This window comes from Corvus hawaiiensis, chromosome 7 (genome assembly GCF_020740725.1).
Source record: "Corvus hawaiiensis isolate bCorHaw1 chromosome 7, bCorHaw1.pri.cur, whole genome shotgun sequence".
Lineage (NCBI taxonomy): Eukaryota > Metazoa > Chordata > Aves > Passeriformes > Corvidae > Corvus > Corvus hawaiiensis.
Window position 1 is genome coordinate 34,990,286 of NC_063219.1, and position 6,081 is coordinate 34,996,366.

Consider the following 6,081-nt stretch of genomic DNA (forward strand, 5'->3'; position numbering starts at 1 on the left):
ACTGTCAGTCTGTTCCTGTGGTCCTGCATGCAGTTTGTTTTGTGTCTCTGAGTTGCACAGTGCCATTAAAACTCTCTCTGCTGGGTGTGCTTGCTGGGAATGAAGGGCTGGACAGGCCAAGGTCACTGCAGAGCAGCCCTCCCTGGCCAGCCAGGCTGCTTGATCTTTATTTTCTTATTCCTTCACCTCTGACCCATTGTTAGGCTTGGGAGAAATAAAACCAGCACGAGTTGAGCTTCACTTCCCATTTGTGCCCCAAGGGGAGGTCTGGGGCCACACAGTTCCCCTGAGAACATCCAGAGCTGCTGAGCCCTCTTCCCACACAGGCACTCCTAAAGCTCACTGGCCCTCTCTTTCCACACAGTTTCTCATCAATAACCTGTGAGAACACGCCACCATTGTCATTAAGTGGGCAGAAGCAGCAAAAACTTGTGGGTCATAAGGGAAAGAAGAAATAAAATGGGCAAAGAGGAAAAGGAAAAAGCAAGTAACTGGTGTGGAGGTGCTGGGGTTGCTGGGTGCAAAGCCCCATTTTCAGGATGCTGTCCTCTGTCCCAGGAAGGAGAATCTCTTCAGAAAGAACTGTGGAGCATTTCAGATATAAAGGTTGCCATGGCAGTTCAGTGCCCAAAGTGGTGCATGGACTCTGTGCTGTACAGACACCACGGGGATGCCACCCCTGTGCTGGCACTGCCAGCTGCCATCCAGCCCAGGAGCACACAGGCCTGAAGGTAATAAATTTTGTCCAAAGGATACTCTTCACCAGGTCAGGGTAATTTACATGTGGGGTTTTGGCACGTGGGGTGGCTTACAAACATCTCAAGTGTTCCTAATACAGACAACTTCATGCAAAGAGTTTGATTATGAGAGCTGTGAGCAGCTACTGCCATTGGAGGGGGGTGAGTGCACCTAGACCTTTTCCAAAGCTTAACATAAGTTCCCACAGGAAGAGATATGAAGGGCATGACAACGTTGCACTTCAAGCAGAGAGATTTAGGAGGCATTTGAACCACACCAAGGAGTTCCAAGTGGAATATTCAGTTGTCAAGTTATGCTGTGACGGCAGCTGCCGCTCCCCCTGCACTGCCATGTCAGAGCAGGGCACGGGCAGACAGCAGTGCCATGAGCTCAGGGGGATGATGCCTTTCCAAACACAGCCTAGAAGAAAGCCCTTCTAATTTTGGTTGATTGCTTTTCCAATGTGGCTTGTTCAGATCTTCTTTGTCACACCAGCTCCTTAGGGAACAGCTAGAGGAGGATGAGGAAAGGGGAAATTAGTAATGTGGGGAAGGTGCCAATGGGAAGTGGATATTGCATGAAGACAGTGATCTTCTGAGCCAGGAATATTTTGGAAAAAAACAACTATTGCTTTACAAGTGAAAATTAATTAAAACACGAGCAGGTATTAAGAGCTGCATGACTTCTATCTCACTTCATGCTTTTATCATCCATGGGTCTGAAGCTCCACTGAGTCAGCCTGGTACCAGGGGCAGCCCCTCATGACAATTTCTGAAAAAAAATGTCCAAGCTGTTATTTTTCATTTATAAGTAGTTGGATGTTTCTGACAGTTCTCCCCTCATATCACTGCATTTTCAAAAGAGAAAGTAATTATTCCCACATATGGGTAAAATGCCCTGAATGATTATTGCTTCCTAAAATGTGTAGAAAACCTAAATCAGCAGCAAAAGTGGCTCACAAAAAAAGCCACCTCCTCTTCCTTAGCATAACTCTGCTTTCCCATAACATCAATAACCCCAGCCAGGTCTTTGCTGAGTCCTTCATGCTTCTCCAGCACAGAAAAAAGTTTCTTGACAGAGATTGAAGTCCCCAGGAAAAAATGAGCTGCACTCAGGGCTAGCAAGGAGCTGGGAGTCTTGTGCGTGGTCCATGGCTGCTCGTGGCTTGGCAGGGCAAGAGCTGCACACTCTGGATGATTTCTAGCAGCATCCCCTTCTACCAGCTCCTTCTGGTGTGGAACACCACTTGGTGAAGGTGTGACTATCCTTGACCACCTCCAAAACCAGGCACAGTAATGAAATCCCCTTACCAGTGGTTTTTTCAAATTGAAATTCTTTCTGAGATCAATTCAATTAAGAATTTCAGTTTCAAATTGCTAATTGAAATGCTCTGATATTTTGGTTTTTTTTCAGTCTGGGAATAGAGCACTGATTTGTTTCACTAATTGCAAGTCAGAAATTTGGAGTGCTCCATAATGAGATATTTCACAAACAATCTTTGATTCAATTAACTTCAGGAAGGAGGAAAAGCAAAATTATTTTAAATAAGGCACATATTTGTAAAAATTTAATCTGTTCCTCAGATGTACTGGGGAAAATAAAAAGATGCATTTGTTAACAAATTGTTTCTCAGCAGCCAAGTTCAGATTTTGCCTATTCTAGTTTCTCAGTGTATTATGACAACAAAAAATGAAATACAGCCAGGTATTAATTTTTGCTTTTTTTCTTTTTTCTTTTTTTCTATCTGTTTAAAAAGCATTTGGATAATGTCCTTAATAAGATGCTTTAACGTACAGCTAGCCCTGAAGTGGTCAGGCAGCTGGATTAGATGATCAATGTAGGGTCCTTCCAAATGCAATCCTCTTTTCTCTTCTCTTCTCTTCTCTTCTCTTCTCTTCTCTTCTCTTCTCTTCTCTTCTCTTCTCTTCTCTTCTCTTCTCTTCTCTTCTCTTCTCTTCTCTTCTCTTCTCTTCTCTTCTCTTCTCTTCTCTTCTCTTCTCTTCTCTTCTCTCTCCTCGCCTCTCACCTCACGTTTCTCTTTGGGGCTGGAGAGCTGCATCCCTCTTGTATGAAGAGCTGTGTCAGCCCCAAATGTGAAAGGCGCAACTTTGTGATGCCTATGCTGGATTCGAGGAGGGACAGCAAATCCTCACCCAGCTCACATGGGAAATTCACGGGGTGCAGCTGTGAGGGGAGCATTGCACCCACCCCGGGCTGTGCCCTGTGTACGTGCCGAGCCCACCCCAAAGCCGTGGTGAGGACGGGGCTGTTCAGACACAGACCTGGGGCAGACACAGCCACACTCAGCTCTCCCAGGGCACCCCATTTGTAAGGGCTGCACTAAAGAGCTGCAGGAGGGAGGGGTGGCTGTGGCATAGCCCCTCTCTCCCTCACAGGGAGATCTGCACCCATGGCCATGTATGTGTGCATGCAAAGCTTTGGAAATTTCCATTTTAATAAAAGTAACCTTGGAGGAGCATGAGCAATAACCTGTCTGTTCTTTGGCACTGACAGTTCAGTTGTCCTGAAAAATGAGATTTTGCTAGCCCAGCGCTGCGCTCTTGTTATTATCCCCAGCTTACATCAGCGTGCTTTATTAGGAGACAGCAGAAATAATTCTTCAGACATTAAGCAACGTCTCGCTTCTGCTTTTATCAGGCTGGCCGTGTGTGATTACATCAGATCCAGAGGTAAGCCAAATAAACTCCTGGATCTCTGGGCTCAGATATTTGGTCTATCTACAAATGCTTTGAAATCTGATTACAGGGTAGAAATTAGGTAGTTCCTGTGCAGCCTTTCCCCCTCCTTCTGCCTCTTTCCAGTTTCCTAGATCTGACCCACATACTCTGTAGTCCTGTGTTATATCAAGGCGGGGGGACGTGGATCCATCTCCTGCCTGTTCCTGAGCTTAGCTTTTCTCAGCTGTGACTGCAGGCTCTGGTCCCTGCTCCACTGGGATGGATCTTCCCCCAGGGGAGCCATTCATATGAAGGTTGGTCTGTTCCAGCACTCCCATCCCTTCCGAGGTAAAATCAACATTGCACAGCTTTAATCTCCTGTCTTGTAGGGAGCAGCCAGTCCTAATGCCCTGCTTGTACCCTGCTTTTTGCTAACTCAGGTAGGACTTTTCATCTCTGAAGGCATTGACTGGTTCACCAGTTACCACAGCTCTTCTAAATACTCAGTGGATTTTTTTTTCTGCTATTTCCACTTCTATGGGAAATTCTGTGCTGCTGGTGGGCATGGCTGGTGGGCATCCTGGGAGCCTGGAGAAGGACATGATCCCCTCCCACTTTCCTCCAACGAGGGGTGTCTCCCAGCATCACTTGGAGCATACGTGGGGGAAAAGATTTCAATGATTCAGTTGGACCAAGACCATGACCTTTAACTCCTTTCTCCTTCTTCCCAGAGTATAAATTTGCAGCCCAAACCCATGCAGATATACTCCAGAGAAGGCAACGATCTGCAGATGTTGGCTGTTCCCAGCTCTTGACTCACCTGAGGTACCAGTGACAACTACTTGTGTCCTTGCCAGGTTTCCAGGGAGACTTGTGTCACTCAAAACTTTATATTCTAGTGTCATTCCACCTCACAGTTGGCCAGGTATCTACAGAGCTGTGAATTGTCCCTTGAGCTGCCATGACAGAGAGATGTTTAATATGCAATAGTGATTATTTCCCAACTATTAATGCTCTCAGGGCTTGTACGATTTCCTTTCAATAACTCAGCCTCCTGCTATCTAGGACAGTGCTGTATATAGGAGGTCATGTGGTAGAATGGGACAGGAAGGTGATTTTTCATAAATAAACACTAAGAATCTGTGTCTGCCCCATCTCTGAGAGGGCTTGAGACGGGGTTGGATGGAGCTTGGGGCAACTTGGTCTAATGGAAAGTGCCCCTGCCCATGGCAGGGGTTTGGAATGAAATGATCTTTAAGGTCCCTTCCAACACAACCCATTTTACGATTCTGTGATGGTTCTATGATGTTAAATAGTGTACAACCACCTTAGTGAACAAACCCTTAGGTCTGCCAGGTCAGTGTGTGGCCAGCTTCTCTGCAGTGTCTCTTTACAGAATGATTCTGGGCTCCATCCTGGCCCTTGTCCTTCTCTGCTGGTTCAGAGCCTCAGGCTCAGCACAGCCCTGCCTTGGGTACAGGTCTAGGCAGAGATGCAACATCCCCACCTCCCCAGCATCCCTGCACCAGGGCAGCACTGAGCACACATCACACTGAAATGGCTGGGATTTCACTTAAAGATCACAGAATGTGTCCCCAGGGGAAATTAAAGAAGCAAATTAACAGCAGCATCTTTTATTTTCATAAAGCACTTAAAAACACCAGATGCATATAATCTTTATTTTTGGCTCTCTAAACTTAGGCTTTCATATTAAATGGCAACTGGCACTTGGAAAACCCATATTTAATGCTCAACAGAGGGAGAAAAGTGTGGGCCAGATGCACTGAGTTTATTTTCTTTAGACCAGCTTGCACAGCTTTGGTGATACCAATTAATACAGATTTCTAGAACTGCACAGAAACCAACCACCACTGATCTTGCTGTTCAGCTATGTTTGAACAGCAGTGCTTATCACCAAGACAGAGCCAGGATGAGGCTCCCCAGGAAGGGACATTTGCTGGGACACTGCAAGCCAATAGAAGCTGGCTTGATTTGTGGCTGATAGGGTACTTAGGGTTTCGTTTTCCTCAAAAAGTCCCTTGAAAATAAAGTCATAGAATTAGAGAACCACAGAATGGTCTGGGTTCAAAAGCACCTGAAAGACCACCCAGTTCTAAGCTCCTTGCCATGGGTGAGGAAGTCATGATTGTTGATTTGAAAGAGCAAAACTGTTGCTGGTCTCCTCATTCTGCCTGTGTGGATTCAGCATCACTCTTTGAAGCACAGAATCATCGAATATGGTAGGTACTAAACACCATGGCATTGCTGCTCCTGGTGAGAACCTTAGTAAAGGGCTTTGTATCTCGTTCCCTCAAACTGGTGAGGAAATGGTGCTGAGAACAGAGAGAGAAAAAATTGCAGTGGGTGTTGCCTTCATGCACAGTCGTCGTTCTGGCTGAACAGTTTTAACTGTTGCTATGAAATCTTCATTTGAGTAAACTCTCGGCTAAATGTCAAACTGCAGCCATTCTCCCTGTAACTGTGCCTTTGAAAGCATCATTATTAATATTGCTGGTATTATTTTATATAACTTTCGTCATGTGAACAGCTCATTTCTCCTTGAACAGTTCATTTCTCTATCTAAGTCCAGAAAGAAAACTTCTTCATTTAACTTAAAAAATTTCCTTCTTGCTAAACATGGAGAAACAAAGAATAATTTGAGCAC